Source organism: Nicotiana attenuata, unplaced genomic scaffold (genome assembly GCF_001879085.1).
Source record: "Nicotiana attenuata strain UT unplaced genomic scaffold, NIATTr2, whole genome shotgun sequence".
NCBI classification, from domain to species: Eukaryota; Viridiplantae; Streptophyta; class Magnoliopsida; order Solanales; family Solanaceae; genus Nicotiana; species Nicotiana attenuata.
In genome coordinates, this window is record NW_017671505.1 from 147,143 (window position 1) to 169,873 (window position 22,731).

Genomic DNA, 22,731 nt, shown 5'->3' on the forward strand with positions numbered 1-22,731 from the left:
TGCGGATGTGCATTAATTACCGCCAGTTGAACAAAGTTACCATTAAGAACATGTACCCGTTGCCGCGTATTGATGATTTGTTTGACCAATTGCAGGGTGCTAGGGTGTTCTATAAGATCGACTTGAGATTAGGGTACCATCAGTTGAAGATTGGGGACTCGGATGTCCTGAAGACTGCTTTCCATACTAGATATGGCCATTATGTGTTTCTAGTGATGTCCTTCGGCTTGACTAACGCCCCAACGACATTTATGGATTTGATGAACAAGGTTTTCAGTCCTTATATTGATTCGTTTGTCATTGTCTTCATTGATGACATTTTGATCTACTCGCGTAGCATGGAGGAGCACAAGCAGCACTTGAGAGGGGTACTTCAGACCTTGCGGGAACAGAAGTTATATGCTAAGTTCTCCAAGTGTGAGTTTTGGCTAGATTCTGTGGCATTCTTGGGGCATGTTGTATCAGGCAAAGGTATCAAGGTGGATCCCAAGAAGATTGAGGCAGAGTTGGCCTCGTCCCACTTCGGTGACCGAGATCAGGAGCTTCTTGGGGTTACCAGGGTATTATCGCCGATTTGTGGAGGGCTTCTCATCCATTGCAGCACCTTTGACTAGATTGACTCAGAAGGGTGCTCCGTTCCGTTGGTCCAATGATTGTGAGGCGAGCTTTCGAAAGCTCAAGACAACTTTGACTACAACACCAGTTCTAGTGTTGCCTTCCTGTTCGGGGATGTATACTATGTATTGCTACGCTTCACGCATCGGTTTGGGATGTGTATTAATGCATGAGGGGAGAGTTATTGCATATGCTTCATGTCAGCTAAAGATCCATGAGAAAAATTACCCTTTGCACGATCTAGAGTTAGCCGCGAATGTTCATGCTTTGAAGATCTGGAGGCATTATCTTTATTGGGTGTCCTATGAGGTTTACACTGATTATCTCGGCTTGCAGCATTTGTTCAAGCAAAGGGATCTCAATTTGAGGCAGTGCAGATGGCTTGAGTTACTGAAGGATTATGACATCACCATTCTTTATCATCTGAGCAAGGCAAATGTAGTCGCGGATGCCTTGAGCAGAAAGGCAAAGAGTATGGGTAGCTTGGCATTCATTTCAGCACAGGAGAGACCATTAGCTTTGGACATTCAATCCTTGGCTAACAGACTTGTGAGGTGGGATATTTCAGATCCCAGCTGAGTTTTTGCATGCATCGTTGCCCAGTCTTCGCTATTGGAGCAGATCAAGGCTCGATAGTTTGATGATCTGCATTTGATGGTTCGTAAAGAGACGGTACTACAGGGTGGTGCCAAGGAGGTTTCTATCAACGAGGATGGTGTTTTGCGACTCTAGGGTCATCTATGTGTTCCTAATGTCGATGGCTTGAGAGGGTTCTAGAGGAGGCACACAGTTCTCAGTATTCCATTCATCCAAGTGCTAAGAAGATTTATCGCGACCTGAGACAACATTTCTGGTGGCGGCGGATGAAGAAATACATAGTTGAGAATGTATCTAGGTGTCTACATTGCCAGCAAGTTAAGTATGAGCACCAGAGGCTAGGTGGCCTACTCCAGCAGATGACTAAACCAGAGTGGAAATAGGAGTGCATTACTATGGACTTCGTAGTTAGGTTGTCGCGGACCTTACAGAAGTTTGATGCATTTTGGTTATTGTTGACTGGTTGACCAAGTCGGCACACTTCATTCCAGTTGTGACTACGTATACTTCAGAGAGGTTGGCCTAGATTTATATTCAGGAGATAGTCCGGTTGCATGGTGTGCCTGTTTCCATCATATCAAATAGAGGCACTCAGTTCACTTCGTATTTCTGGAGAGCCGTACAGAGTGAGTTGGGGACCCGTGTAGAACTCAGCACTGCCTTTCATCCACAGACCGACAGGTAGTCAAAGCGGACAATTCAGATCTTGGAGGACATGCTTAGAGCATGTATGATTGACTTTGGAGGGTAGTGGGATCGATTCTTACCTCTGGCTGAGTTTGCTTACAACAACAGTTATCAGTCCAGCATCGTGATGGCTCCATTTGAGGCTTTATATGGTCGGCGATGTCGTTCTCCCATCGGGTGGTTTGAGCCCGATGAGGATAAGTTATATGGTACTAATTTGGTAGAGGATGCCTTGGAAAAGGTAAAGTTGATTCAGGAGCGGCTTCGCACAGCACAGTCTAGACAGAAGAGTTACGCGGATCGGAAGGCGCGTGATTTATGAGATTCGGGAAGAATGGCAAGCTAAGCCCAAGGTTTATAGGCCCCTGTGCACAGTTTAAATATTATGTTGGATCGGCCGTACGACCTCGGCATAACTTGCGCATGATAAATCCTTGGAACTATCCATAATTGATATTACTTAAATGCCTTGAGATACAAACTGTTAAACGATGAAACTAGACTTGGGACTTAATATTTGCGAAAGAAGAATTTACTATTTTTTGTTATTGAGCTTTCACTATTGTTCATGAAATCCATGCTTAGTATATAATTTTAATATATCAGTGTTAGCCCATAGTAAGTGTCAAAGTCAACCCCTCGTCACTCCTTTTTCGAGTTTAGATCGGATACTTACTGGGTACATGTTGTTTATGTACTCACGCTAAACTTCTTCACTTAATTGTGCAGGATCTGAAGCAGGTTGTAATGACCCGGTCAGTCGTTCTGAGAGTTATAGCCCCATTTCCCCCATTTCTATTTCTTTATGTGTTGTTCAGCTGTGTTGAGTTGTATCGAGTTGGTAGGTTTGGGTTTGAAGTAGTTTGGAGTGAAATGATCACTTAGTCTCTTAGTTAGAAAGCTAAGTTAGAAAAGACAATCGGAAGTCGACTTATAAGTAATCGAATTTTGATTTGGATTTTTAAGATTCGGTTAGCTTTGTTGGGTGATTTTAGACTTAGGAGTGTGTTCGGAATTTAATTTGGAGGTCCGTGGTAGAATTAGGCTTGAATTGGAGAAAGTTAGAAATTTGGCGATTTTGGTCGGCAGCGAAAAATTAGGTATTGGGGTCGGAATGGAATTCCGGAAGTTGGAGTAGGTTTGTAGTGTCATTTGTGACGTGTGTGCAAAATTTGAGGTCATTCGGACGTGGTTTGATAGGTTTCGGCATCGTTGGCGAGTTTTGGAAGTTTAGAAGTTCTTAGGCTTGAATCTGAGGCTGATTTGGTTTTTTGGTGTTGTTTTGGGTGTTCCGAAGGTTCGACTAAGTTTGGGTAGTGATATATGACTTGTTGGAATTTTTGGTTGAGGTCCCGAGGGCCTCGGGTGAGTTTCGGATAGGTTTGGATTGTGTTGCGCTCGTTTTTCTTATGTTTCGACGCCGTTTTTTCAAGCATAAATGATATCATATTGAACAAATGAGCTCTGATTTCTTTTTCGATTGAAGCATTGGATCCGTATCATAATTACGGGCCCGTAGCAAAAAGAATCGTCGAATTTGGACATCATATGAGGATTTTATGGTCATTTTATTAAGAATTAGGTTGCCAGATTTTTCAGATTAATTACGAAATTGCCACTGACGGCGTATTTAAAAATCTGCATTATTTGCAAATATTGAAACCAACATATCTCCTTCATTATAGTTCAAATTGAGTGATTCAAAAGCCTAACTTGACTAAAATTTCACAAGAAATCCATTGGAGGCATAAAAAGCGAGTTTTGGGATTGTTTGGCACGAGAAACGAGGCAAAATAGCTGGCAAAAAAATATATAAAACAAGGGTTTGTTCATTTGGTCATATTTTGAGTTGGAGAGCTCGGATTTGGGCGATTTTGTAGGCGATTTTAACCATAGGGATTGGGGTAAGCGTTCTCTACTCGGTTTTGGTTATATTTCATGAATCCACCTTCATTTTTGGAATTTGATTGAAGATTTCAAAGTGAAATTGAGAGAGTTAGGGCTTGAGTTTTGGAAAGTTTTAGGTAGGGATTTTAGGGACCAAACGGAGTTCGATTTTGATAAATTTTATATGGTTAGACTCGGGAGAGGACGAGGGTTTTGATTCTGCCATTATTGACTGATTCTGAGATGTGGGCCCAGGGGCCGAGTTTTGGCCGATTTCAGATTTTCGGTATATTTTGTAGTTTTTATTGTGGAATTCTATTCTTTAGCACATGTTGATGGTATTAATATTATTATGGTTAGATTCGGAGCTTTTGGAGACCGAGTCCAGAGACGAGGGCATCCCGGAGTAGGATTTTACGCTGTTGAGGTAAGTAACAGTTTTAACTTTGGCTTTGAGGGTATAAACCCGGAGAATTTGATATCATGTGATTGTTTGGAGGTGATACCCACGCTGGGTGACCGGCGTGTGGGTGTATACCTCGAGGTATTGAGACTTGGTCCGTCCCGTGAGGCCTTATGGCCATCATCTGTGTTTACGCAGTTACTTGTTGTCGAATTTGTCTGCCTTCATGTTAGAGATCATGCTTAGGGTTTATTCATGCTCACATTAATTACTCATTCATAGAAATTATTGTACACGTTTACATCAGTCTCTATTATTTGCTAATATGATGTGATACTTGACATGGGATGTGTCCCCTTATTTGTTAATAATGGTGAGGCTAGTGAGGTACATGATTGAGTAAGGCCGATGGCCTGGTTGTGAGGTTATTAATACCATAGTGCGTGAGTTGTATGCGTAGCACGTGAGTTGACCGTGCGGGTCTAGGTATTGATACCATAGCGCGTGAGTTGACCGTGCGGATCCAGGTATTGATATGATGGCACATGAGTTGTCCGTGGTTAGTGCTTGGGCTTTGGGAGCCCCTCCGGAGTCTGTACACACCCCCAATGAGCTCACAGTGTTGAGTGTTTTGAGTGTGTTGAGTGCTGAGTGCGAGTGATGAGTGATGGAGTGACACTGCTGTGAGGTTGTATTTATTTGTGTTGTTGCTGCATTTATCTATTAAATTCCTTTGTGGCATTTACTGAGTTATGGAATTTACTTGTTTATTTCTATTTATTTTTAAATTGTGAAATTAAATAATTGGACTGTTTACTTAGCTCGTCACTATTGATAAGTTCCTTGGTTATTTCTATTACTACTGAGTCAGTTGTACTCATACTACACCTTGCACTTTATGTGCGATCCAGGTGAGTTAGAGCGCGACGATCATTGAGCTCAGGCCGGCTATCTATGGAGATTGCAAGGTAGCTGTTAGTGTCCGCAGGACCTTGTTACTCCTCTTGTCGTATCTTCTTTTTGACAGTTAGACAGTTTATATATCATAGTTTATAGTTTTAGACACTCATGACTTAGTGACACCTCGATGTTTGAGGCTCGTTTTCGTATTTTATATTGATTATATTCAGAGTTTATTTAGTGTGAGAAATTTAAATGTTGAAAATGTTTTATTAAATTCTTATAATCGCTTTAGTAGTAATATTTTGGGAAGTAGGCTTGCCTTATAACACGATAGGCGCCATCACGACCTGGATTGGATTTTGGGTCGTGACACAGGTACATCTAGCTACCAGTCCGGTGCGCATATTTGATCCTCGTTACGAGGCTACACGATGAGCTGCCCTACCGAGCCGTTCTGCAGCAGCGGGAGTCTTTCTTTTGTTTATTTGTTCTGTCTATTCCATTTCAGAAAGTAGATTAGAAATCTTTTGTATATTCTACTAGTAGCACATATACTTATGACACCGGATCTTGGCACACACTAGTAGACTTATGATTTTGGGTTGTATTTCTACGGTTATGGCTGCATTTAGCTACTTTCGTTTTGATTACTTTAAATCCGTTATCCATTGAATCCATTAAATTAAGGAAAATTAGGTGTTAGAAAAACTTATTAAAAATGGAAATCACTAGATTGTTTACTGTTGGCTTCCTTAGCAATGGTGCTGGGTGCCATCACGGCCTAAGCTAGAATTGGATCGTGACAGGTCTGGCAGCGCAGGCAATTGCAGATCAAGTACATAAAATATTTTAAAAGCAGTCACTAGGAATATCATCTTGTCCTTCCAGGGAGTAAAGTTTGATCCATCAAAACGGTCGAGTTTGATGATCTCTTTTGGATTATCAACAGCGGACAGAATGTTCTCCAAAGCAGATTATCTTCTTTAAGATTGTTAGAAAAAATAATAATTGAAAACAAAATTGAATATGTGACGACCCAAAAAGGTCATCACTTGTATTCCTACTCACTCTGTTATTTCTGAGGCCGTGAAAACCTCACTTGGGGGTTGCCTCGAATTTGTGTGCGCAGTCCGGGCGCGTAACCGGAACGTTTAAATATGAATTTGTGAGAAAGAAAATAAAATTTTGATATTTTAATTGATTAAGTTTGACTTCGGTCAACATTTTGGGCAAACGGACCCGGACTCGTGATTCGACAGTCCCGGAGTGTCCGTAGGAAAATATGAGACTTGGGGGTGTGCCCGGAATCAAATTCCGAGGTCCCGGGTCCCAGGAATGAATTTTTACGTGAAATTGTTTTCTGAAAATAATTAAAGAATTGGAAAGTGTTATTTGTTTAGAAGACTGTGCTGTTGGGCTCGTATTTTGGTTCTGACGCCCGACACAAGTCTTAAATATGAGTTAAGCAATTGCTGTGAAGTTTGGTTAGACTTGGACGTCATTTGACGTGTTTTGAGCTAGAAGCATTAAGGTTTGATGTTTCATGGCAATTGGAAGGAAATCATGGGTCTTGAGGCCTAATTCGATGTTGTTTTGGCGATTTGATCGCACGGATGACTCCGTAGGATGTTTTTGGAGTTATGTGCATGTTTGGTTTGGAGCCTCGAGGGCTCGAGTGAGCTTTGAGTGGGTCCTGGGAGGGGACTTAGACTTAAAAGTATCAGAAATTTGCAGGTCTAGGTGTTGCAGGCCCCCAGCGCGGCTGTGGTCATTTCCGCGCGGTCCGCGCTGGAAACCGCGCGGCCGCGGTGCATTTCTGCGCGGTCCGCGTGGCTAGGTTCAGAGGGCCAGTAGTCCTAGGTCGCCCAGCGCGGCCGCGTGCCATATCAGCGCGGTCCGCGCTAGGAGATTCAGAGAGTGGGAATTTTGGTCCATTCCTCCAGCGCGGTCGCGCACCAAATCAGTGCGGTCCACGCTTGGTAGGTTCAGAGAGTCGTTTTCCCTCCCTTCCTCGGTGCGGCCGCGGGGCATTTTTGTGCGGTCCGCGCCGGGTCGTCAGTACAGTATATAAAGTCGGGATTTTTCAGTCATTTTTCACTTTTTCAAAACCCAAAACATAAGAGGCGATTTTCCAAACGATTCTTCTTCTTCAAAACGATTCGTAAGTGAATTCTAACTTATTTTCTTTACTCCTTAACATCTTTAAACATAATTCAACTTCAAAACAAATATTTTAATGGGGAAATTTGGGAATTTAGGGTAGAACCTAGGTTTTCTAAACTTGGGGGTTTTGGACCTCAATTTGAGGTCCAATTCCAAAATAACTCACATATCTGAGTTCATGGGGGAATGGGTAATCGGGTTTTGGTTCGAACCTCGGGTTTTGACCACGTGGGCCCGGGGGCTTTTTGGGAATTTTGAGTAAAACTTTGGGAAATTCATTTTTCATGCATTCAAATTGATTTGATTAGCAGTTGTTGATACATTCAAGTAATTTGTGATTAGATTCGAGCGGTTTGGTGGTGAATTCGAGGGGTAAAGCTGTACTAGAGGATTGAGTTGAGTTTGGAGCATTCGAGGTAAGTGTTTGATCTAATTTTGGCTTGAAGGAATAGGATTAGAGTGTCATTATTTGCTAATTGCTAAATGATCGAGTACGGTGTATAGGCATGGTGACGAGTATCTATACACCGGTGTCTAGCATGACCGTGGGTCCTTGTATGTACTTATCCTGATATTGTTATGACTCTTCCATGTTAATTGATGTATTCTATGCAATGTGAAGAGTAAGAGAACTAATTACGAATTGTAAATTCTTTGGAGCGTTGGCTCGAATGACACGAAGACTATGGAGTAAGAAATGAAAGAAATAGAAAGTGATATGAATAATCCCTTGCCGGGATGGTTTGAGTACATTGATTATCTCCCTTGCCGGGACATTTCTTATTATTTGTTTATCCCCTCGCCCCGTTTGGTTGTGATTACTGTTTGGGTGAGGAAGAGTGATAATGCACGAAGGGTCATTCCGTGCCATGTCTTGATTATATATGCACGAAGGGTCATTCCGTGCCATGTTTTGATTATATATGCACGAAGGGTCATTCCGTGCCATGTTTTGATTACATTTGCACGAAGGGTCATTCCGTGCCATGTTTTGATTATATTTGCACGAAGNTATTAGACTTCCGCATTTTGGGTTTTCAGTTATTTATGTTTTAAAAGACTTCCGCATTTATTTAAAGACTCGTTATTTTATTATTGTTATGTTGTTATCCAAAAATGTTTAAATGTTTGGCTTGCCTATCTCCGTCAGTAGGCACCATCACGACTCCCGATGGTGGAAAATCCTGGTCGTGACAAGTTGGTATCAGAGCTCTAGGTTACATAGGTCTCGCTACTCACGGACAAACTTGGTAGCGTCTGAGGGATCGGTACGGAGACGTCTGTATTTATCCCCTAGAGGCTACAGAGTTAGGAAAAGTTTCACTTTTGCTCTTTCCCGTCGTGCGATTCTGTTTCTCAAATACTGATTGTCTTTCTACTCTGTTCTTTCGCAGATGGCGAGAACACGTGCTTCCTCTTCTACCGCGCAGCAGCCCGAGCTCCCAGTAGCAGCTCCTGCGAGGGGTAGAGGCCGAGGCCGTGCCAGAGGCCGAGGCCGTGCCAGAGCTCAGCTCTGAGCAGCAGTCCCAGCGGTGGAGCCTCATGTTGATTATGATGAGGAGACTCCAGCCCCAGCAACTCCGGTGGGCCTAGCTCAGGTCCCAGAGGGGTTCATAGCCGCCCCAGTTCTTCAGGACGCTCTGGTCAGATTGGTAGGCTTTGTGGAGAGCGTCACTAGAGCGGGTTTGCTTCCAGTAGCACCAGCCACTTCTCAGGCTGGAGGAGGGGTTCAGACTCCTGCTACACGTACCCCGGAGCAGGTAGCTCCCCAGGCTCAGGTTCCAGTGGTTCAGTCAGCTGTGGCAGTTCAGCCGGGTATTGTGACTCCGACCGGCGATGGAGCGGCTATGTCTTCGGATGCTTTGTGGAGACTTGATAGGTTCTCCAAGCTCTTCACCACCACATTCAGCGGTGCTTCTTTAGAGGATCCATAGGATTTCTTATTCAGCTGCCATGAGATCCTTAGGACTATGGGTATTGTGGAGACCAATGGGGTCGACTTCGCCACCTTTCGGCTTGCAGAATCCGCTAAGACTTGGTGGAGGGACTATTGCTTATCTAGACCAGCAGGGTCGCCAGCATTGACATGGGATTAGTTTGCAGAGTTATTTTTGGAGAAGTTTCTCCTAGTTACTCAGCGAGAGGCTCTCCGCAGGCAGTTCGAGCGCCTCCAGCAGGGCACTATGACAGTCACACAGTATGAGACTCGGTTCATTGATTTGGCACGCCATGCTATTGTTATACTCCCCACATAGCGAGAGAGGGTACGGAGGTTTATTGATGGATTAATTCAGCCGATCCGTCTCCAGATGGCTATGGGAGCTGGTAGTAAGATTTCTTTTCAGGAGGTGGCCAATGCGGCCCGTAGAGTGGAGATGGCTCTTGCACGAGGAGGTGGTCAGGTGTCGGATAAGAGGCCTCGTCATTCTGGTAGGTTCAGTGGTACCTCGTCTGGAGGTAGGGATTCTTATGGTAGAGGCCATTCACCGAGACCCTTTCAATCAGCACTCCAGGTTTCTCATGGTGCTCCAGGCGGTGGTGGTTCTCAGCAGCATTATTCTGATCAGCAGCCCATCAGTGCACCGCCACTTCAGAGTTTCCGGGGAGGACATTCAGGTCGACAGGGTCGGCAGTCTCAGCAGCCGAGGGCTTGTTATGGTTGTGGTGACCCGAGTCACATTGTTAGATTTTGCCCTCGAGCCTCGGGTAGTTCTCAGCAGCAGGGTCCTCGTCCTATGATTCAGGCACGAGGTGATACACAGCTTACCCAGCCAGCTAGAGGCGGGGGTAGGGATCATAGAGGTAGAGGTAGAGACCGTAAAGGTGGAGCTCGGACCGGCAGAGGTAGGGGTCAGCCAGTAGCGGATCGTCCCAGAGACATGGTTCAGGGAGGTGGGGCCCAGCCCCGGTGTTATGCTTTGCCAGCCAGGCCAGAGGCTACGTCTTCAGATGCTGTTATTACAGGTACTATTCTGGTCTGTGATAGGGATGCCTCGGTGCTATTTGACCGTGGGTCTACGTATTCATATGTGCCGTCCTATTTTGCACCCTACCTGGCTATGCCTAGTGATGCTTTGGGTATCCCTATTTATGTATCTACACCGGTGGGTGATTCTACAGTGGTCGACCGAGTTCATCATTCCTGTGTGGTAGTGTTTGAGGGTCTTGATACCCGTGTTGATTTATTGCTTTTAGACATGGTAGATTTCGACGTTATATTAAGGATGGATTGGTTGTCCCCGTATCATGCTATCTTTGATTGTCACGCCAAGACCGTGACCTTGGCCTTGCCAGACTTGCCCCGATTGGAGTGGAGAAGGACCCCAGGTCATGCCACCCGCAGTGTTATTTCATATGTGAAGGCTCGACGCATGGTCGAGAAGGGGTGTTTAGCTTATCTGGCATATGTTCGCGATTCCAGCACGGAGGTTCCTTCTATTGACTCTGTTCCTATTGTTCGGGAGTTCCCTGAGGTTTTCCCTTCAGACCTGCCGGGTATGCCGCCCGATAGGGATATTGATTTCTGTATTGATCTGGCCCGAGGCACGCAGCCCATTTCTATTCGGCCGTATCGTATGGCCCCGCCAGAGTTGAAGGAGTTAAAGGACCAGTTGCAAGACTTGCTAGAGAAGGGTTTTATCAGGCCTAGTGTTTCTCCTTGGGGTGCACCGGTGTTATTTGGGAAGGAGAAGGATGGGTCGCTGAGGATGTGCATTGATTACCGGCAATTGAACAAGGTGACGATAAAGAACAAGTTTCCACTGTCGAGGATTGATGATTTGTTTGACCAGCTTCAGGGTGCGAAGGTGTTTTCAAAGATAGACTTGAGATCCGGCTACCATCAGCTGAGGATTAGGGCGTCTGATGTCCCTAAGACAGCTTTCCGCACTCGGTACGGGCATTATGAGTTTTTGGTCATGTCATTTGGGTTGACCAATGCCCCAGCCGCATTTATAGAGTTGATGAACCGAGTGTTCAGACCTTACTTGGACCTGTTCGTGATAGTCTTTATTGATGATATTCTACTGTACTCCCGCAGCCAGGAAGAGCACGAGCAGCACCTCAGAGTGGTTCTTCAGACTCTGAAGGATAGTCAGTTATACGCTAACTTCTCGAAGTGTGAGTTCTGGTTGAGTTCGGTTGCATTTCTGGGTCATGTCGTATCAGCAGAGGGTATCCAGGTGGACCCGAAGAAGATTGAGGCAGTGAAGAACTGTCCTCGACCAGCATCAGCTACTGAGATTCGGAGTTTCTTGGGGTTAGCAGATTATTACCGTCGGTTCGTAGAGGGATTTTCATCCATAGCAGCCCCGATGACCAGATTGACCCAGAAGGGTGCCCAGTTCAGATGGTCGGACGAGTGTGAGGCGAGCTTTCAGAAGCTCAAGACAGCTCTGACTACGGCACCGATATTGGTTTTGCCCACAGGCTCAGGGCCTTATATAGTTTATTGTGATGCTTCTCGTATTGGACTTGGTGCAGTATTGATGCAGGATGGCAGGGTCATTACTTATGCTTCGAGGCAGTTGAAGATCCACGAGAAGAATTATCCGGTTCATGATCTAGAGTTGGCAGCCATAGTTCATGCTTTGAAGTTTTGGAGGCATTACCTATACGGTGTGACGTGTGAGGTGTACACCGACCACAAGAGTCTTCAGTACTTGTTCAAGCAAAAAGAGTTGAATCTGAGGCAGAGGAGGTGGTTGGAGTTGCTGAAGGATTATGATGTTACTATCTTATACCACCCGGGTAAGGCCAATGTGGTGGCCGACGCATTGAGTAGGAAGTCCGCCAGTATGGGTAGTCTTGCTTATATTCCAGTCAGCCAGAGACCGCTTGCTTTGGATATTCAGGCCTTGGCCAATCGATTTGTGAGGTTGGACATTTCTGAGCCTAGCAGAGTGTTAGCTTGTACGGTCGCTCGTTCTTCATTATTGGAGCGTATCCGTGATTGGCAGTTTGATGATCCTCATTTGTGTGTCCTGAGAGACACGGTGTAGCGTGGAGGTGCCACGAAGGTGACCTTAGATGATGATGGTGTTTTGAGATTGCAGGGGCGAGTTTGTGTGCCCAATGTAGATGGGATTCGAGAGTTGATCTTAGCGGAGGCCCATAGTTCTCGGTATTCTATTCACCCGGGCGCCGCGAAGATGTATCAGGACTTGCGACAGCATTATTGGTGGCGCAGGATGAAGGAGGATATTGTCGCATATATGGCTCGATGTTTGAACTGTCAGCAGGTTAAGTATGAGCATCAGAGGCCTGGTGGTTTGTTTCAGAGGATTGAGCTCCCCGAGTGGAAGTGGGAGAGGATTACCATGGATTTTGTTACTGGACTCCCGATGACTCGGAAGAAGTTTGATGCTATTTGGGTCATTGTTGATAGGCTGACCAAGTCAGCGCATTTTATTCCGGTTGCAACCACTTATTCATCGGAGAGGTTAGCTGAGATCTGCATCCGAGAGATTGTTCGCCTTCATGGGGTACCGGTATCTATCATTTCGGACCGGGGTACGCAGTTTACCTCGCGCTTCTGGAGAGCAGTTCAGCGAGAGTTGGGCACACGGGTGGAGTTGAGCACAACGTTCCACCCTCAGACGGACGGCCAGTCCGAGAGGACTATTCAGATATTGGAGGATATGCTCCGAGCCTGTGTCATTGATTTTGGAGGCTCGTGGGACCAGTTTTTGCCTTTAGCAGAGTTCGCCTACAACAACAGCTACTAGTCCAGCATTCAGATGGCTCCATATGAGGCATTGTATGGTAGGCGATGTCGGTCTCCGGTTGGGTGGTTTGAGCCGGGAGAGGCTCGGTTATTGGGTACAGATTTAGTTCAGGAGGCCTTAGATAAGGTCAAGATCATTCAGGAGAGGCTTCGTTCAGCTCAGTCTAGGCAGAAGAGTTATGCGGACCGTAAGGTTCGAGATGTAGCTTTCATGATTGGTGAGCGGGTATTGCTCCGAGTGTCGCCTATGAAGGGCGTGATGAGATTTGGGAAGAAGGGCAAGCTTAGCCCTAGGTACATTTGCCCGTTTGAGATTCTTGATCGAGTGGGTGAGGTGGCTTATAAACTTGCGTTGCCACCTAGCTTATCAGTCGTGCAACCAGTCTTCCATGTATCTATGCTTCGTAGGTATCACGGTGATCCTACCCATGTGTTAGACTTCAGTACTGTCCAGTTGGACAAGGACTTATCATATGAGGAGGAGCCGGTAGCTATTCTAGACCGGCAGGTTCGTCAGTTGAGGTCTAAGAGTTTTCCTTCTGTTCGTGTTCAGTGGAGAGGAGTCCGAGTCTGATATGCGGAGCCGTTATCCCCATCTTTTTCCTGACTCATGTACTTCTTTCTCTTGTCCGTTCGAGGAAGAACGGTTGTTTTAGAGGTGGAGAATGTGACGACCCAAAGGGGTCATCACCTGTATTCCTACTCACTCTGTATTTCTGAGGCCGTGAAAACCTCACTTAGGGGTTGCCTCGAATTTGTGTGCGCAGTCCGGGCGCGTAGCCGGAACGTTTAAATATGAATTTGTGAGAAAGAAAATAAAATTTTGATGTTTTAATTGATTAAGTTTGACTTCGGTCAACATTTTGGGCAAACGGACCCGGACTCGTGATTTGACAGTCCCGGAGTGTCTGTAGGAAAATATGAGACTTGGGGGTGTGCCCGGAATCAAATTCCGAGGTCCCGGGTCCCAGGAATGAATTTTTACGTGAAATTGATTTCTGAAAATAATTAAAGAATTGGAAAGTGTTATTTGTTTAGACGACTGTGCTGTTGGGCTCGTATTTTGGTTCCGACGCCCGGCACAAGTCTTAAATATGAGTTAAGCAATTGCTGTGAAGTTTCGTTAGACTTGGACGTCATTTGACGTGTAATGAGCTAGAAGCAATAAGGTTTGATGTTTCATGGCAATTGGAAGGAAATCATGGGTCTTGAGGCCTAATTCGATGTTGTTTTGGCGATTTGATTGCACGGATGAGTCCATAGGATGTTTTTGGAGTTATGTGCATATTTGGTTTGGAGCCCCGAGGGCTCGGATGAGTTTTGAGTGGGTCCCGGGAGGGGTCTTAGACTTAAAAGTATCAGAAATTTGCAGGTCCAGGTGTTGCAGGCCCCCAGCGTGGCCGCGGTCATTTCCGTGCGGTCCGCACTGGAAACCGCGCGGCCGCGGTGCATTTCTGCGCGGTCCGTGTAGCTAGGTTCAGAGGGCCAGTAGTCCTAGGTCGCTCAGCGCGGCCGCGTGCCATATCAGCGCGGTTCGCGCTGGGAGATTCAGAGAGTGGGAATTTTGGTCCATTCCTCCAGCGCGGCCGCGCACCAAATCAGTGCGGTCCGCGCTGGGTAGGTTCAGAGAGTCGTTTTACCTCCCTTCCTCGGCGCGGCCGCGGGGCATTTTTGTGCGGTCCACGCCGGGTCGTCAGTACAGTATATAAAGTCGGGATTTTTAGTCATTTTTCACTTTTTCAAAACCCAAAACATAAGAGGCGATTTTCCAAACGATTTTTCTTCTTCAAAACGATTGGTAAATGAATTCTAACTTATTTTCTTTACTCCTTAACATCTTTAAACATAATTTAAACTTCAAAACAAAGATTTTAATGGGGAAATTTGGGAATTTAGGGTAGAACCTAGGTTTTCTAAACTTAGGAGTTTTGGACCTCAATTTGAGGTCCGATTCCAAAATAACTCACATATCTGAGTTCATGGGGGAATGGGTAATCGGGTTTTGGTTCGAACCTCGGGTTTTTACCACGTGGGCCCGGGGGCATTTTGGGAATTTTGAGTAAAACCTTGGAAAATTCATTTTTCATGCATTCAAATTGATTCGATTAGCAATTGTTGATACATTCAAGTAATTTGTGATTAGATTCGAGCGGTTTGGTGGTGAATTCGAGGGGTAAAGCTATACTAGAGGATTGAGTTGAGTTTGGAGCATTCGAGGTAAGTGTTTGATCTAATTTTGGCTTGAAGGAATAGGATTAGAGTGTCATTATTTGCTAATTGCTAAATGATCGAGTACGGTGTATAGGCATGGTGACAAGTATCTATACACCGGTATCTAGCATGACCGTGGGTCCTTGTATGTATTTATCCTGATATTGTTATGACTCTTCCATGTTAATTGATGTATTCTATGCAATGTGAAGAGTAAGAGAACTAATTACGAATTGTAAATTATTTGGAGCGTTGACTCGAATGACACGAAGACTATGGAGTAAGAAATGAAAGAAATAGAAAGTGATATGAATAATCCCTTGCCGGGATGGTTTGAATACATTGATTATCTCCCTTGCCAGGACATTTTTTATTATTTGTTTATCCCCTCGCCCCGCGTTGTGATTACTGTTTGGGTGAGGAAGAGTGATTATGCACGAAGGGTCATTCCGTGCCATGTTTTGATTATATATGCACGAAGGGTCATTCCGTGCCATGTTTTGATTATATGTGCACGAAGGGTCATTCCGTGCCATGTTTTGATTATATATGAACGAAGGGTCATTCCGTGCCATGTTTTGATTACATTTGCACGAAGGATCATTCCGTGCCATGTTTTGATTATATTTGCACGAAGGATCATTCCGTGCCATGATATGAGAGTTACGTGAGGGAAAGCACGAAGGGTGATGCCGTGCACTTTATTTGATTGCTTTTGGTGAGAATGAGAGTAAAAGCACGAAGGTTGATGCCGTGCAACTGTTGATTTTCCTGCTCTCATTAATTATTGTTATTGCCTTGTTCTTATTTAAATTGTTGACTTTATATCTGAACTGTACTCCCCCATAGTATGCTTCCCTCCCTCGTAACTGTTTAATTTCTATACCCTTTCCTTGTATTGCACGTATATACATTGAACTGCACAGGTTGACTTGGTAGTCCTGTCTAGCCTCGTCACTACTTCGCCGGGGTTAGGCCAGGCACTTACCAGCATATGGGGTCGGTTGTGCTGATGCTACACTTCTGTGCTCTTTTGCACAGATCACGGTACTGGAGCAGCTTTTGGACCACAGCAGTAGGATATCGATCGGGAGCTGACTTCAGTCCAGGGACTTACGAGGTAGGCTAGCTGACGTTCGCAGGCCGGAGTCCCTTTCTATGTTTCAGTTTGTTTCCATTGTACCGAGACAGACATTTATGTATTTCTATTCAGACTTGTTTGTAGCACTCTTTAGTAGTTCGTGAGATAGCGACTCCAGTCTTGGGTAGTGAAATATTAGACTTCCGCATTTTTTTTTGGGTTTTCAGTTATTTATGTTTTAAAAGACTTCTGCATTTATTTAAAGACTTGTTATTTGTTATTGTTATGTTGTATCCGAAAATGTTTAAATGTTTGGCTTGCCTAGCTCCAACAGTAGGCGCCATCATGACTCCCGACGGTGGGAAATCCGGGTCGTGGCAGAATAAGGCTTGAGGCGTTAGAACGACTTTCCTTAAAGAAAATACTGCCCATATACAAATTGAGAAAATACAAACAATCTTCTTTAGGATACAACAAGCCAAGAATATGCTTGCAGATTTTTCTATATCCACTTTGTTGGAAGAACTTCTATTTATAGAGTAACCATCGGAACCTTTCAAAAAGATATGTTCTTTCACAAATAGACGCATCTGTTTATTCAAATATATTTAAAATTTAAATTTCAAATAAAATAGATTTTAATTGTAGAAATAAATAAAAATATAAATTATTTATTTTAGGTCCGACCCGGCCCGCGCCCAAGCCCCAAGTCCAAGTCTTTGATATATATATATATATATATATATGTATATACATGTATGTATGTATGTATGTATGTATGTGTGTGTGTGTATGTGTTCTAAATTAAACACATAAAAGGACAAGGACTTAAAATGCACCAAAAGTGACCTTTCACCACCGATGTGGGACAAGTCCCACTTGTTTCCAACTTCTATAACGAACTATCCTTAAGTTACTCCCTCGATCTCATTTTAAGTGATATGTTGGAAATACTAGAGTTAAAATTGAGAGTAGGCTAAAATATGTAATACCTGCTTATTTATTTTAATTTTAAAAAGGGAAAACGGTCAATTTTGCGCATGAATAATTGATAATACACAACTTTGTAATATGTTTCGTTCATGGTCCAGAATTGTGCCTGCTGTTAACACTTTTGCCCCTCATTGGTGGACATCTAGTCTTAGGTCAATAAAACAAGAGAATATGATAAAATTGTCCTACTCCGAATAATTTAAGAGCAAAATTGCCTTTTTAAAAAAGAAACGATTTCCACAAAGTAAAATATTAAATTCCTCTCCGGCAACAAGAAAAAGGTAAAAGTTCAGCAGAAAATCTGAAAATAAAAATTAGAAATAGCTAGATTTATAACTGGTAATTGAAAAATAGCCAAGTTTCAAAAGTAATCGAAATTTAGTCACTTTTCATGTAAAGATATAATCTGAACATAATCACCCCTAAAAATTCGGAAATATTTCAGCATAATATGCTGGAGTTCAAATTTTTTACATATGATACTCCAGTATAAAATGCTGGAATTTCATAATATGCTAGAGTTCAAACATAATATGCAAGAAGTTTAAATGTAGAAGCTCCATAATCCACCGTATTATGCTGAAACTTTTGGTTTTCAGCAAAACAATGACTATTGTAATGACTTTACAAATATTGGCTATTTTTCGATTACCGATCCGAAAACTGACTAGGACATGGTATTTTCATAGAAAATCTTGGTAGATCCCTATAGTGAAAAAAAAGAGAGACTCATTTTACATCAAAACAACCTTTAGAAGAAAAAAAACAAAAAAAATTCACACAATAAAAATATAAGCACTAAAGTGAACCACCGATTCAATAAGGAGCTTTTTGTTGGAAAAATATTGGTTATGGAGAATGAGTTAGCTTGAGGCGTGTTAAGGACATTGTGATTACCCGATAGGTTATCTAGAGTTTTAAACCCTAATTCTGTATTTTGAAACCTCAAATACCTCATTTTAGCCTTCTTCAATTTGCGTGCGCAGTCCGGGCATTTTTCCGAAAAGTTTTTATGTTGAAAAACTAATAAAATATGAAAATTTGCCTTAAAATCCATTTGAGTTGACTTCGATCAACGTTTTGAGCAAACTGACCTGGATCCGTATTTTGATGGTCTCGATGGGTCCATATCGTGATTTGGGACTTGGGCGTATGCCCTGAATCGAATTCGGAGGTCCCTAGTTTGAGTTTTCGTATTTTGTTGAAAAATTAAAGTTTGAAGGCTTAATGAATCTAAAAGTTTGATCAATGTTTGACTTTATTGATATTGGGTTCGTATTTTGGTTCCAGAACCCGGTATAGGTATGTTACTATATTTATGACTTGTCTGTTAAATTTGATGAGAAACGGAGTTAGTTTTACGTGATTCGGACGTCTGGCTGTTAAAATAGCAATTCTAAAGCTTGTTTGAAATTTTCGTTTCATTTGGTGTCTGATTCATAGTTCTAGGTATTATTTTGGCGATTTGATCGCGCAAGCAAGTTCGTATGATATTTTTTGACTTGTGTGCATGTTTGGTTTGGAGCCCGAGAGCTCGGGTGAGTTTCGGATAGGCTACGGAATGGTTTGGACTAAGAAAACTCAGCTGGTGTTCTTTATTTTCTAGTGTAGGTCTCAGACCTCGCAATTGCGAGGTCTGCCTTCGCATTTGCGATATGGCAACATACATGTCAGGTTCGCATTTGCGACCTATTTCTTTGCAATTGCAAACTGGGGCTGGGGGGGAGGGTCAGTGATCGCAGTTGCGATCAAATGGTCGCATTTGCGGGATGGCCAATGTTTGCAATTGCAAACAAATCATCGCAATTGCGATGATAGCAAAAATGCTGGGACTTCGCATGTGCGAAGTATTTCTCGTATTTGCGGGGTTCGGAATTGCCCCAGGTCGCAATTGCGACATCTGTAACTGGTCAAATTTGAGTTAGACAGGATTTTCTCTCATTCTTCAAATTTTCAAACCTAGAGAACCCTAGAGGCGATTTTCCCAAGAGCCTTTTATTCCCCAGTTTATTGGTATGTGATTCTAACCTATTTTCTTTCAATCTTTCATTACATTTCATAAGATTTCAACCTAAAATCTAGTATTTTTATGGTGGAAATCTGGGGTTTGGGTAGAATATGGGATTTTTGTAAAATTGGGATTTAGACCTCAAATTGAGGTCAGATTTCAAAATAAATTACATAACCGGGCTCGGGGGTGAATGTGTAATCGGGTTTTGATCCGAATTTTGGGTTTGGACCAAGCTGGAGCGGTTAACTTTTGTTGACTTTTTAATAATGACCTAAATTAAATCTTTTGCAATCGTGGGTGGTTCCTAAGGCTTATTTTTGAATCGTTTGGTTGATAATTTGCTAGATTTGGTTGGTTCGGAGGCTTGTTTGAAAGGCAAAGTCGTGGTTGAGCTTTGAGTGGGTCTTTGGAGCGAGGTAAGTGTCGTGGTTAACCTTGACTTGAGGGATTATGACTTGTTTGTCTATTTGCTACATGTCTAATTGTTGGGTAGAACGTATATATGAGGTGACAAGTACTTATGCGTTATTGTTAGGTCAAAGCATGCGGGTGGAACTTGTTTCTTTGTAGTTTAATTTTTCTTTGATCATGATATCCATGTTTAGATTACTTTATTATTAAATTGATCGTTCTTTTCGCATTTATGAGCTATTTGTGATAATCGAGCATCGTTTCCAAATTTGAGGTTGGTATTGTGGAATCATTGTTGACATAAGGCCTATTCTTGCTGATTCTATCTCCCTTTTGTTTTATGTTCATTGTTACACGGTAAGGAAGAGTGTTAATGCACGAAGGGTGATATCGTGCCATGTGTGAGTGTTAATGCACGAAGGGTGATGCCGTGCCATATATGAGCGTTGATGCACGAAGGGCAGTGCCGTGCCATATTTGTGAGGTAATGCACGAAGGGTGATGCCGTGCCGTATTTGTTGATTTATGATGAAAGTGAGAGTAAAAGCACGAAGGGTAATGCGGTGTGGTTTTATTCATTGTGTTCTGTTCATCTTGTTGGTTAAAGGTTTACTGACTGTCTCTTATTATCATTTCCTGCTGTTATTGCACCCTTTATCGTATGTCCCCTCCCAATAGTACTTGTTAATTCTTTATTTGCTATTATGTTGCTCGTATATTTCTGTCCGTACAGGTTTATTTATGCGGTTGTCCTGTCATAGCCTCGTCACCACCTCGTTGAGGTTAGGGTCGACACTTACCGAGTACATTAGGTCGGTTGTACTCATACTAACTCTGCACTTCTTGTGCAGATTTTGGTACTGGTCCCAGCTATCCGTGAGGCGTTTCAGCTCGGATTTGCTTTTGAAGACTCGAGGTAGATTTGCTGGCATCCGCAGACCTTGAAGTCCCCTTCCACTTTCCCCTCTATTTACTGTTCTTATCATTCGAGATAGTTGTTCTTATTTCAAATCCTATATGTAGAAACTCTAGAAGCTCGTGAATGTTAGATAGTATTGGGTTTTATGTTATTTCGCATTCAGTTTTAGTTTCATTTCAGCTTAATCGATTTTACTTATTAAAATTGATTAAAATTGGCTTAAAGATCCTCTAACGTTGTTTGCCTAGCAAGTGAAATATTGGGCACCATCACGGTGTCGAAGGTGGGAATTTTGGGTCATGACAAACATTGTCTTAAGGATATTTCGCCCACACAATACTGAACAAAATTAGACGTATCCCTCAGGATTAAACAAGCTCTTCCAGTCATTAAACTAGAAACAAAACTAACAAAAAATTCAAGAAAGAAACCCAGCATATAGGAGGAAGAAGATGATTCAGAAAGTTATTTAGGAAAGTTGTGTCTTTAACTTTCCAACGACCATGTTTATATAGGTGTTGCTCCAATGGCTAGTTAACAACTAATTAACGGTTAGATAACGGCTAGTAACGGCTAGTTTGACTCTATTAAATATAAAATAATTTACTAACTAATAAGTATATGTAAATAATATTTCAAAGAGAAAGATTTTCTGAACCAAGATGGACATTACCTTTTGAGATATCACTAGTTTTTCAACAATCCCTCATATATCTCAGAAGGGATATAAGAAATAAATAGTAAACAAAGAAAGAAAGAGAGTATAATTTGCTGGGTTTCGGGTATAATGAAATTCATCTGGTGTCTTATAGACTATGAACCAAAAATAGATATGTAACGACCCGACCGGTCATTTTGAGCATTTGCACTTCGCTCGCCAGTTCTCGGGCATGACTAGCCCCATATTATGTATTATGACTTATGTAAACCGTCGGTTGTGGTTTTTCAGGTTAATCGGAATGGATATGGAAGAATGGTTCTCAACTTGAAGCTTTAAAATTGAAAGGTTTGACTCAGTCTTGACTTTTTAGTAATCGATCTCGGATTTGGATTTTATTATTTGGTTAGTTCCGTCGGGTGATTTTGGACTTAGGAGCGTGTTCGGAATGTATTTTGGAGGTCTGTGGTAGATTTAGGCTTGAATTGGCGAAATTGGAATTTTGGCATTTTCCGATTGGTAGTGGAAATTTTGATATCGGGGTCGGAATCGAATTCCAGAAATTAGAGTAGGTCCGTTGTGTCATTCGTGACGTGTGTGCAAAATCTCAGGTCATTCGGATGAGGTTTGACAGAGTTTTTGATCGTTTGCGGAATTCAGAAGTTTTGGAATCCTTAGGCTTGAATCCGAGGGTGATTTGGTATTTCGGCGTTGTTTTGAGTGCTCCGAAGATTGGTATTAGTTTGAATGGAGATATGTGGCTTGTATTTTTGGTTGAAGTCCTGGGGGCCTCGGGATGATTTCGGATAGTTATCGGAAAGGTTGAACTTGAGAAATTGCAGCTGATGTTGCTTTTTCTGTCATATCCGCACCTGTGGATTGGGAACCGCAGGTGCGAGCTCCGCAGGAGCGGAAGAGAGACGCAGGTGCGTGGAGGTCCGCATGTGCGGCTTGATAACCGCATCTGTGATGCCGCTGGAGTGGTGAAGCGACCACAGATGTGAGGCCTGGTGAGATACGTGAAATCCGCAGAAGCAGAAGCGCAGGTGCGCTTATGGGATAACAGGTGCGAAAGTGCTGGGCAGAAAGTATAAAAAGGCCCCTTCGCGATTTTCAGTGATTTGTTTATCATTTTTGTGCGATTTTGGAGCTCCAAGTTGTGATTTCAAGAGGGAATCAAGTGTTGATAGAGAGGTAAGCTATTTGGGCTTTATATCATGTGTTTATGGTGATTATTTCATTGTTTAATCATGAAAATTAGTGGAACAAAATTAGAAAAAGAGTTGGGAAATTAGGGCTTGAAATTGGACAGTTGTATTGGGGATTTGAGGAGCCATTTGAGGTCCGATTTTGGTGCATTTGATATGTATAGACTCGTGGGAGGATAAGGATTGTAGTTTTGTGATTTTTATCAGAATCTGAGACGTGGGCCCGGGGGTCGGGTTTGGTCGATTTCGGGATTCTTGG